A 12,289-nucleotide genomic window follows, 5' to 3' on the forward strand; every position below is an offset into this window, starting at 1 on the left:
CACAATGAAACAATGTCAGATGTTAGGTAGTTATACCAACAGGTATACATAATAGTGACTTATAAAAATAAACTCCACATGTCATCCATGTGAAAGATATTTTCTAAACTATACAAAGTAATATACCTTAATATCATATGAAGATGAAATTAAAAGGTTAAAATATACTGCTTTCCATAAATTAGAGAAAAATCACAAAATAGTGATCCCTCAATAATATACAGCAGTAACCGACATGATCTCGGGTATCTTCTAACCTCACTAGCTTTGCTCACTAACTTGGCCGGTTGGTTAAATGTTCATCCTGTGGCAAAAATTCCAGATCACAGGTTTACCATCAAGAAAATGTGCTCACGGATTTCCATTCAGTTTCACATATCAGAAAGGGATATAAGTAAATATTACATGAATATTACTCACCTGAAAAGGCAACAAGGGAGGATACTGTTCAGCACCTTAGCAACACTAAGGTCATTTGAGGTGAAACACAAACAAATGGACATCAGTGGGATACATAAATCAGCTGTGGTTACTTCAAACAAACTAGTCCATTATTTTGGTGCATATTTCAGGAAATTATAGGAAAACTAAATTTGGATGGCCAGATTGAGATCTGGATCATGCTCTTCCCAAATGTGAGTGTAGTGCCTTATCCACTGAACTATCTTGCTGTGTATCATTTACCAAACATGCAAAAGGAATGTCTTTTACACGAAGCATTGTCCACTTGTGAGGTGCCATACATTAAAGTAGATGCACAGATATTCATTTTTCTATGTAGAATTATCACTGTGAGAGGGCTGTCTTCAAGCTTAGGTATTTACGTCACAGCAGTAAATTATAACTTATTTTCTATTGGGCCAGAATACTCAATCACACACAGTTCATCTCATAAATACTCCTAACAGCAATTATTCTGCACATGTAACTACGAACTCAACGTCTTGACCTGAATTGCACATAATATACTCTAAAGAGGCATACTGCTACTCAAAGTCCTCTCCACATTCTTGATGTGTTGAATATAAGTTAGCTAGTACAACTACATTCACTTCCTTTGGTGCTCACAGCTACCACCAGTAACAGCAACACACATCATTGTATTTGGTGTATTGTTGCCCTGAATAATCACAATCTGTACTGATGTTCCTTGTGGTATATCACTGGCACATCTACACTCCTGGAAATTGAAATAAGAACACCGTGAATTCATTGTCCCAGGAAGGGGAAACTTTATTGACACATTCCTGGGGTCAGATACATCACATGATCACACTGACAGAACCACAGGCACATAGACACAGGCAACAGAGCATGCACAATGTCGGCACTAGTACAGTGTATATCCACCTTTCGCAGCAATGCAGGCTGCTATTCTCCCATGGAGACGATCGTAGAGATGCTGGATGTAGTCCTGTGGAACGGCTTGCCATGCCATTTCCACCTGGCGCCTCAGTTGGACCAGCGTTCGTGCTGGACGTGCAGACCGCGTGAGACGACGCTTCATCCAGTCCCAAACATGCTCAATGGGGGACAGATCCGGAGATCTTGCTGGCCAGGGTAGTTGACTTACACCTTCTAGAGCACGTTGGGTGGCACGGGATACATGCGGACGTGCATTGTCCTGTTGGAACAGCAAGTTCCCTTGCCGGTCTAGGAATGGTAGAACGATGGGTTCGATGACGGTTTGGATGTACCGTGCACTATTCAGTGTCCCCTCGATGATCACCAGTGGCGTACGGCCAGTGTAGGAGATCGCTCCCCACACCATGATGCCGGGTGTTGGCCCTGTGTGCCTCGGTCGTATGCAGTCCTGATTGTGGCACTCACCTGCACGGCGCCAAACACGCATACGACCATCATTGGCACCAAGGCAGAAGCGACTCTCATCGCTGAAGACGACATGTCTCCATTCGTCCCTCCATTCACGCCTGTCGCGACACCACTGGAGGCGGGCTGCACGATGTTGGGGCGTGAGCGGAAGACGGCCTAACGGTGTGCGGGACCATAGCCCAGCTTCATGGAGACGGTTGCGAATGGTCCTCGCCGATACCCCAGGAGCAACAGTGTCCCTAATTTGCTGGGAAGTGGCGGTGCGGTCCCCTACGGCACTGCGTAGGATCCTACGGTCTTGGCGTGCATCCGTGCGTCGCTGCGGTCCGGTCCCAGGTCGATGGGCACGTGCACCTTCCGCCGACCACTGGCGACAACATCGATGTACTGTGGAGACCTCACGCCCCACGTGTTGAGCAATTCGGCGGTACGTCCACCCGGCCTCCCGCATGCCCACTATACGCCCTCGCTCAAAGTCCGTCAACTGCACATACGGTTCACGTCCACGCTGTCGCGGCATGCTACCAGTGTTAAAGACTGCGATGGAGCTCCGTATGCCATGGCAAACTGGCTGACACTGACGGCGGCGGTGCACAAATGTTGCGCAGCTAGCGCCATTCGACGGCCAACACCGCGGTTCCTGGTGTGTCCGCTGTGCCGTGCGTGTGATCATTGCTTGTACAGCCCTCTCGCAGTGTCCGGAGCAAGTATGGTGGGTCTGACACACCGGTGTCAATGTGTTCTTTTTTCCATTTCCAGGAGTGTATTTTGCATATTTGAAATATACTACAAGCTAAAAACTTTTTCATGTTTTGCTGATTTTGTACTACACACGGCCAAGTTTCATCATATCTGGAAATAAACATTTAAGTTGTTATAAATTTTATGATTTTTCTTTCATTTATGGAAACTAATGCATATATTACAAATGATATCTATGAATTATTGTGCGCAGTAAAAATTTCAATTGCAGCCTTTCTTCATTATCAGGGTTGATAGCAAGCAGTGACTTAGTATACAAGATGTCTCTTCCTGTTTCGATATTTTACAATACGGATTACTTATTTCAATGCCCCTCCTACACCTGTTACCACACAGTCTTACTTCTGCAATGACACAATTCTAAAACCACATACAAAGGCTATTCTCTTCCATTCAGTTTCACATATCAGAAAGGGTTATAAGTAAATATTACATGAATATTGCTCCCTGTACTTGCTATGGTGACATATTTGTCACAAAGGTGTAACAGTTTTCCTATCCCCTCTGCAGAAAGATTGCCACCAATCTGTCACGTCACGATATCACTGTGCCCTGCAATTCCTCATTGCGTAGACTATTATTCCATTTCAAGAAAATAATTTGAGTCACATAAATCTCAAAGTAATAGGTAGAGTGATCCATTACTTCCAATTGACTCAATGAACTAGTTGATGTACGTGCACAAAGTTGGGCAGCTGAATGACAGAGAATTACAGTAGCCTACCTGTTTGTTTTGAATGGATCTGTGTAGACTTAACAATGCCTCAAAAACAGAATACCATCAAACTAGAGTCTCTTCCGTTACACTATCTCCTCCATATCTGAAGGCGGTAATAATCAGTCAGGGCAATAATATCCCTGTTATCCTCATTGGCGTGAAGTCGTGCTACCTTTCACAAATCTACATTTACATCGATACTCTGCAAGCCTCCATATTGTGAATGGCAGAGGGTATCCTGTACTACTTCTAGTCATTTCTTTTCCTGTTCCACTTGCAAATAGAGTGAAGGAAGAATGACTGCTTATATACCTCCATATGTGCCCTCATTTCTCATAGCTTCGTGGCCCTTACTCGCGGTGTATGTTGGTAGCAGTAGAATCATTTGGCAGTCAGCTTCAAATGCTGGTTCTCTAAATTCTAGAAAAAAATGTCGCCTTCCATTCAGGGATTCCCATTTGAATGCCTGAAGCATCTCTGTAACACATGTTGCCTGAACCTACCAGTAACAAATCTAGCTGCCTGCCTCTGAATAGCTTCGATGTCTGCCTTCGATCCAACCTGATACGAATCCCAAACATTCGAGCAGTACTCAAGACTAGGTTGCACCAGTGTCCTATATGTGGTCTCCTTTACAGGTGAACCATTCTCCCAATAAAACTAAGTAGACCATTCACCATCCACCATCCCTACCACAGTTCTCACGTGCTCGTTCCATTTCATATTTCTTTGCAACATTATGCCCTGAGAAACTGCAGAGCACTTTTTCTTATTTATTTATTTACATGTTCCATGGATCATAACTGTGATATCTCTCTATCATGTGGAACATATTGGTTAGTATATAACGTAACTAATTGAATAAATGCAGCAACCAGCCAACAGGTTATCTGAAGGACTACTGGTCAATAGATCCTCTAATAGACACCAATTTTTGGCAAGCAAATACACAGAAATTGATTTGAGCAGATATGGAAATTGTGACTTTTCAACGACAACTCCTTACAGAATGGTTAGGAAAACACTCTCTACAAAATTGAACCATGCTTAAGTTACCATCAAGATAAATTTAAGACCGTATAGAAACCTGAACAGGAGATTTCTCTTGATGAATCAATGACATCATGGACATATAATACAGAAAAACTTATCAGATATGGTTTGCTTGTTCGTATGGTTTGTGAAAGTGTAAGTGGCTATATCTCCAATCTAGAAATACACACTGGGGAAATAAAAAAAGCTTCAAGACACTATTCTCTCTGTACTTTCACCTCACATTGGCATGTGGTACCATGTTTATCAAGAAAATTATTACAATAGTAAGCTATTGCCAAAACACTTCCAGAAAGGAAAACAAGAGTTTGTTGTACAATACAAATCAACAGAGGTCTACCTCAATGTCTACAAACAGAAGCCAAATTGCTAAAGAAAGATGACACTACATTTCAAAGACAAGGTGACATTTTGCTGCAGGTATGGAAAGATATAAGGGAGGTGAGAATGATAAAACAATCCACAATGTGTACATATATGTGAGGGGGGGGGGGGGGGGGGGGGAGGGGGGACAAAAACCTACAGCAAGGGGAAATTGTACAAAAAACCAAAATGTATTGTGATGTACAAAAAATTTAAGAAAGGCATGGATAGAGCTGGTCAATATATTTCATATTGTGGGAGAATGCTTAAAACCAAAAAATTGACAAAGAAAGTAGTTTTGTTTCTAATCAACTGCGCTTTGTTTAACACATACAAAGCGTACAGATACGTAAGTCCAGATAAACAAAAAATATATAAAATGTTCCTAAAAGAAGTTGCAAGAGCCTAGACAAGTGATCAACAAGTTGGTGCTGAAACTGTGGAGGAAACTGAAGCAATCTGACCTACAAAACGAACACCTGCTAAGGATCCACCTGGTCGATTGTCAGGGAACATGAAATAACATACTATTCAGACTATTGTGGGAAGTGGAAAAAAGAAATTTCCAGCATGACCTCACAGAGTTTGTGCAGCACATCGTAAAGGAAGTGAAACAGGACACTACTGCCAGTTTTGTGAAATACCGTTATGTAAAGGCATGTGTTTCCTCTAGGTATTACACCTTTCAAGAATATTAGAACATCATACAAACATGTCTTCGAAGTTTCATCAGCATCAGATACTGGTAAGTGCACCTATGTTCAAATAAAGATGGCACACACATTCTGCGCACGTCTTATGAAAATCAGCGACAACTGAGCAGCTGGTACGCAATGTGTTAAGACCTATAACACATAACTTGCAGTTAAGGTTTTTATCAATATAAATTATAAATGCCCACGAAGTACAAAATTACATGGATCACATATTATACAATTTTAATGACAGTCTCTCCCCCCCCCCCCCCCCAAGAACCATTGACCTTGCCGTTGGTGGGGAGGCTTGCATGCCTCAGCGATACAGATAGCCGTACCGTAGGTGCAACCACAATGGAGTGGTATCTGTTGAGAGGCCAGACAAATGTGTGGTTCCTGAAGAGGGGCAGCAGCCTTTTCAGTAGTTGCAGGGGCAAAAGTCTGGATGATTGACTGATCTGGCCTTGTAACATTGACCAAAACAGCCTTGCTGTGCTGGTACTGCGAACGGCTGAAAGCAAGGGGGAACTAAGGCCGTAATTTTTCCTGAGGGCATGCAGCTTTACTGTATGATTAAATGATGATGGCATCCTCTTGGGTAAAATATTCCGGAGGTTAAATAGTCCCCCATTTGGATATCCGGGCGGGGACTACTCAAGAGGACGTCGTTATCAGGAGAAAGAAAACTGGCGTTCTACGGATCGGAGTGTGGAATGTCAGATCCCTTAATCGGGCAGGTAGGTTAGAAAATTTAAAATGGGAAATGGATAGGTTAAAGTTAGATATAGAGGGAATTAGTGAAGTTCGGTGGCAGCAGGAAAAAGACTTCTGGTCAGGTGAATACAGGGTTATAAATACAAAATCAAATAGGGGTAATGCAGGAGTCGGCTTAATAATGAATAAAAAAATAGGAGTGCGGGTAAGCTACTACCAACAGCATAGTGAACGCATTATTGTGGCCAAGATAGACACGAAGCACACACCTACTACAGTTGTACAAGTTTATATGCCAACTAGCTCTGCAGATGACGAAGTAATTGAAGAAATGTATGATGAAATAAAAGAAATTATTCAGATAGTGAAGGGAGACGAAAATTTAATAGTCATGGGTGACTGGAATTCGGTAGTAGGAAAAGGGAGAGAAGGAAACGTAGTAGGTGAATATGGATTGGGGCTAAGAAATGAAAGAGGAAGCCGCCTGACAGAATTTTGCACAGAGCACAACTTAATCATAGCTAACACTTGGTTCAAGACTCATGAAAGAAGGTTGTATACATGGAAGAAGCCTGGAGATACTGACAGGTTTCAGATAGATTAACATAATGGTAAGACAGAGATTTAGGAACCAGGTTTTAAATTGTAAGACATTTCCAGGAGCAGATGTGGACTCTGACCACAATCTATTGGTTATGAACTGTAGATTAAAACTGAAGAAACTGCAGAAAGGTGGGAATTTAAGGAGATGGGACCAGGATAAACTGACTAAACCAGAGGTTGTACAGAGTTTCAGGGAGAGCATAAGGGAACAATTGACAGCAGTGTTAGAAAGAAGTACAGTAGAAGAAGAATGGGTAGCTCTGAGGGATGAAGTAGTGAAGGCAGCATAGGAACAAGTAGGTAAAAAGACGAGGGTTAGTAGAAATCCTTGGGTAACAGAAGAAATACTGAATTTAATTGATGAAAGGAGAAAATATAAAAATGCAGTAAATGAAGCAGGCAAAAAGGAATACAAACGTCTCAAAAACAAGATCGACAGGTAGTGCAAAATGGCTAAGCAGGGATGGATAGAGGACAAATGTAAGGATGTAGAGGGTTATCTCACTAGGGGTAAGACAGATACTGGGTACAGGAAAATTAAAGAGACCTTTGGAGAACAGAGAACCACTTGTATGAATATCAAGAGCTCAGATGGAAACCCAGTTCTAAGCAAAGAAGGGAAAGCAGAAGGGTGGAGGGAGTATATAGAGGACCTATACAAGGGCAATGTACTTGGGGAAGAATGGAAATGGAAGAGGATATAGATGAAGATGAAATGGGAGAGACGATACTGCGTGAAGAGTTTGACAGAGCACTGAAAGACCTGAGTCGAAACAAGGCCCCGGGAGTAGACAACATTCCATTAGAACTACTGACTGCCTTGGGAGAGCCAAGATATGGTGAGCAAGATGTATGAGACAGGCGAAATACCCTCAGACTTCAAGAAGAATATAATAATTCCAATCCCAAAGAAAGCAGGTGTTGACAGATGTAAAAATTACCGAACTATCAGTTTAATAAGTCACAGCTGCAAAATACTAACGCGTATTCTCTACAGACGAATGGAAAAACTGGTAGAAGCCGACCTCAGGGAACATCAGTATGGATTCCGTAGAAATGTTGGAACATGTGAGGCAATACTGACCCTACGACTTATATTAGAAGCTAGAGTAAGAAAAGGCAAACCTATGTTTCTAGCATTTGTAGACTTAGAGAAAGCTTTTGACAATATTTACTGGAATACTCTCTTTCAAATTCTGAAGGTGCAGGGGTAAAATACAGGGAGTGAAAGACTATTTACAATTTGTACAGAAACCAGATGGCAGTTATAAGAGTCGAGGGGCACGAAAGGGAAGCAGTGGCTGGGAAGGGAGGGAAGACAGGGTTGTAGCCTATCCCCGATATTATTCAATCTGTATATGGAGCAAGCAGTGAAGGAAACAAAAGAAAAATTTGGAGTAGGTACTAAAATCCAGGGAGAAGAAATAAAAACTTTGAGGTTCGCCGATGACATTGTAATTCTGTCAGAGACAGCAAAGGACTTGGAAGAGCAGTTGAACGGAATGGATGGTGTCTTGAAGGGAGGATATAAGATGAACATCAACAAAAGCAAAACGAGGATAATGGAATGTAGTCGAATTAAGTCGGGTGATGCTGAGGGAATTAGATTAGAAAATGAGACACTTAAAGTAGTAAAGGAGTTTTGCTATTTGGGGAGCAAAATAACTGATGATGGTCGAAGTAGAGAGGATATTAAATGTAGACTGGCAATGGCAAGGAAAGCGTTTCTGAAGAAGAGAAATTTGTTAACATCGAGTATAGATTTAAGTGTCAGGAAGTCATTTCTGAAAGTATTTGTATGGAGTGTAGCCATGTATGGAAGTGAAACATGGACGGTAAATAGTTTGGACAAGAAGAGAATAGAAGCTTTTGAAATGTGGTGCTACAGGAGAATGCTGAAGATTAGATGGGTAGATCACGTAACTAATGAGGAAGTATTGAATAGGATTGGGGAGAAGAGAAGTTTGTGGCACAACTTGACTAGAAGAAGGGATCGGTTGGTAGGACATGTTCTGAGGCATCAAGGGATCACCAATTTAGTATTGGAGGGCAGCGTGGAGGGTAAAAATCGTAGGGGGAGACCAAGAGATGAATACACTAAGCAGATTCAGAAGGATGTGGGTTGCAGTAGGTACTGGGAGATGAAGAAGCTTGCGCAGGATAGAGTAGCATGGAGAGCTGCATCAAACAAGTCTCAGGACTGAAGACCACAACACAACAAACAACAATGACAGTCCATTTGCAGAAAACCCATTTTTCAAGAAAAATTTTATTTATACTTTTAATGTTGAAATTTCTCCATTAGGTTTGATTATAATAATCACATGGTCAGGAAAGAGATCCATTTCTCATTTTTTTTGACATATGACAACAGTTTTTTTATGTATAACAAATACTGTGGAGACCAGGATTTTAGTAAGTTACTCGGGTATCAATAAATCTTTGGGAGTTTTTGCCTTTGAACAAGGTAATTATATTCTTAACTTCTTTGGCAGATCTTGAAGCATTTGTAATTCAGCTGCATATTTGTGACACTGCTTCCAGCAAGTATTCTATTGTCCTATCTATTGAACTGTCCACATCAATCTCCTGAGCCACAACCATGAGTTGGTTACCAAATGTTTTTGTTACTTGACTGCTATCACTTACTATTCAGACTCTATCTTAAAAATCACATTATCTAATTGATCTTCTCATTTTTCCTTTAACATTTCCTACAGATATTTATTTCTATTGTCTGAATTACTAATTTCGACATTATATAGAGCTGAATAGGTTAAATACCTTCTTTTGCATCTCTAATTAAGTTTTATTATGACCAGACACGATTTTAAATTTTAATCTTTTCCTTATGATCAAACAGCATTTCTTAGATCAAACAGCATTTCTTATAATATGGCATTAAATCTATATCTTTGCTTGTTGTAGAACAATTTCATACAATTATCCTTTTCCCCCTGCACATATTCAACATTGTTACAACCTTTTGTGACCCACCACTTTTTAAATGCCTTATTAATTCCATACTTTATTGTGTTTTTTGTTTCTTTTTTTGTAAAGTAGCTGTTAAAGACTGATAGAAAGCTATCAAATTTAGAAAGGACATATATCAAATTATACACATCACTTCAGTTTCCTGTAAGGCTGCCTTGGTACTTTACATGGTCTTTTGTTTAATCATTCTGTTTTACGTGACGCCACTTTATTGTGATTAGGCGAGTTATTAAATATGGTTAGATGTGCATATGACCACAGAGGCCATTCACAGCTGGATATACAGTTATACAATTGATTGAAGGTTCACCAACAAATATGTTGTCTTTTAGCACTCTGCTGTCCTACGCAATTCTGGTGGAAAACTCAAGAACAGAATTCAGGTTATAAATGTTAAATAACATTACCACATCATTTACCTAATCCTTCACAAAATAATTATTAAAATCACACCAGATAATCAATTGCATCTTTTATCTGCTAGGTGGCATAATAACGAATCAAATTTTTCTAGAAACATCTGAAGATCACCAAGTGAGGATCTATACAATGTAATAATTCCAAATAAGTTTTCTGGTATCAGCAGTTCACAAGCACATACTATCAATTGTTGATGAAAGTGGAAACTAATGGTTTCAAATGATTTGAACTTGATGTCATTTTAGCACACATGACTACGACTACTTTCTCTAAATTTTCGCTACAGGAAAGGTTGAAAGTTTATGGCCTTCAATGTTCAGAATAGCACAAAAAGCTAGTCAACTTTGTTTAGCTGTCCTCTAACATTCTAACCCACCATACTTATTGAAACAAAATTTTTTGTATGCATCACTATATTTACTTACCTCTTTTAAAACAGTCTGTCTGAGTAAGGTATTTATTCTAACATCCACACCTGTAATCACAGGAATTTTACCATTGATGACACACTTCTGTTGGTCCATACAGGTGACAAGATAAACTGTTTCAGAGGGGATAGAAAAGGTGGTGCACTATTACACCATGTCTCAATCATCATATAGATTATGTTGAAAAATAGTCAATACATGTAAGTCTGTACAAAAAGAAAAATCCTTCCTCAGATTCACATTTATTTAATTTCCAATCCTAATGATGATGATGACTGGTTTGTGGGGTACTCAAAACGATGCGGTTATCAGCACCTGTACAAATCCCCAATCTTTTCACAGTCCCGTCTTACTATTTTCCCCAAATGATGATGGTGAAATTATGAGGACAACAAAACAAGCAAGTCCCCAGGCATAGAAAATCCCTGACCTGGCTGGGAACTGAACCTGGGACCCTGTGATCCAGAGGCAGCAATGCTTAACACTAGACCACGATCTACAAACCAATTTCCAATCCTATTGCACGTTACAAAGAAATAGCATTTATATCTTGTGATCAACAACCATGATACTTTGGTACATGTATGAAATACAGATGGTTATAAACTGAGATACCACAAATTTGGCAATGTACAGCATTCAGCACACGGAACATATTATGGTTCACCAGTTAATGGATCCAACTACTGTTGAATCATTCCCCGACTAATCTTGTACTCTCTGCCATTCATTACATTGTTCAGACTGTTTATCAATGATGGGTATGGGAAACTGCTCTAGATGTTCTGCAATGAATCTGACAACAAATTCTAAGGAGACCTGGATGCGAACCTGGACAAAAAACCAAATATTTCTTTTGTGTTCTGTGAGAATATGCAATGTCTTCTGATTTTAAGAACTGTATTGTTTATGAACATTAGCACTATTTGTTTGGTCTTTGGTTTGAATAAAAGACTGCACATGAGCAGTGACTTCAGTGAATATGCACTGCAAATGGAAAACTGATTTTTCTTGAGTTCAGACAGTAACACTGGCAGAATAGCAAAGCTTACACACACACACACACACACACACACACACACACACACACACACACACACACACACAGAGTTTTTATTATTTTTGTCACGAATCAAGATTCTGTTGTGAACATCTGTAGCGTGTGATTTTGCTTTTGCAGTTTTATTTCTCTGTTTCTAGTGTTAAAAATGGCAAGTGTTAAGATATTTAATATTAAACCTCAGTTTTATAGCAACAAATTTAAAACTGTAACAATTACCAGGCATGACATGGAAGATTTATCCATGGATCATGAGAAGCACCTGGCAGTGTTTGCAAATGCAAACTTTATTATACATTAGATTTTAAAGGTCATGTAAGTATAATTAATGACAGACCATGTTATAATGTTAAAATAAGGGAGCTGGACCCTTTCAGAACTGAATGGGAGCCAAGCTGAGAAACCTGTGTAAAGACTTCAGTGGGAAGAAACTTACATATGGAACACCTTGTAATCTTACATAGAGAGAAATAAACAATCTGACTCAGTTGTATGAGTTAGTTATAAGAAGAAATGTGGGGGATTTGCACAAAATGAGAAAAAAACTGTATTGGCAACTTTGTACCCTAAATTTTTACTACAGACCAGAACACATTACATGGACTCTGTCAAAAAGGGAGGCCTCATGGTGTAAGTGGCTGAGTGA

At 40.0% G+C, this 12,289-nt stretch overlaps 1 protein-coding gene across 5 annotated transcripts in view; it reads right to left on the minus strand.

Moving 5' to 3' along the window:
• LOC126183263 (rho GTPase-activating protein 190) overlaps positions 1–12,289 on the minus strand; it is a 308,492-nt gene that overhangs the window by 150,549 nt on the left and 145,654 nt on the right. The window lies entirely within an intron of this gene.

This window comes from Schistocerca cancellata, chromosome 4 (assembly GCF_023864275.1).
Source record: "Schistocerca cancellata isolate TAMUIC-IGC-003103 chromosome 4, iqSchCanc2.1, whole genome shotgun sequence".
NCBI lineage: Eukaryota > Metazoa > Arthropoda > Insecta > Orthoptera > Acrididae > Schistocerca > Schistocerca cancellata.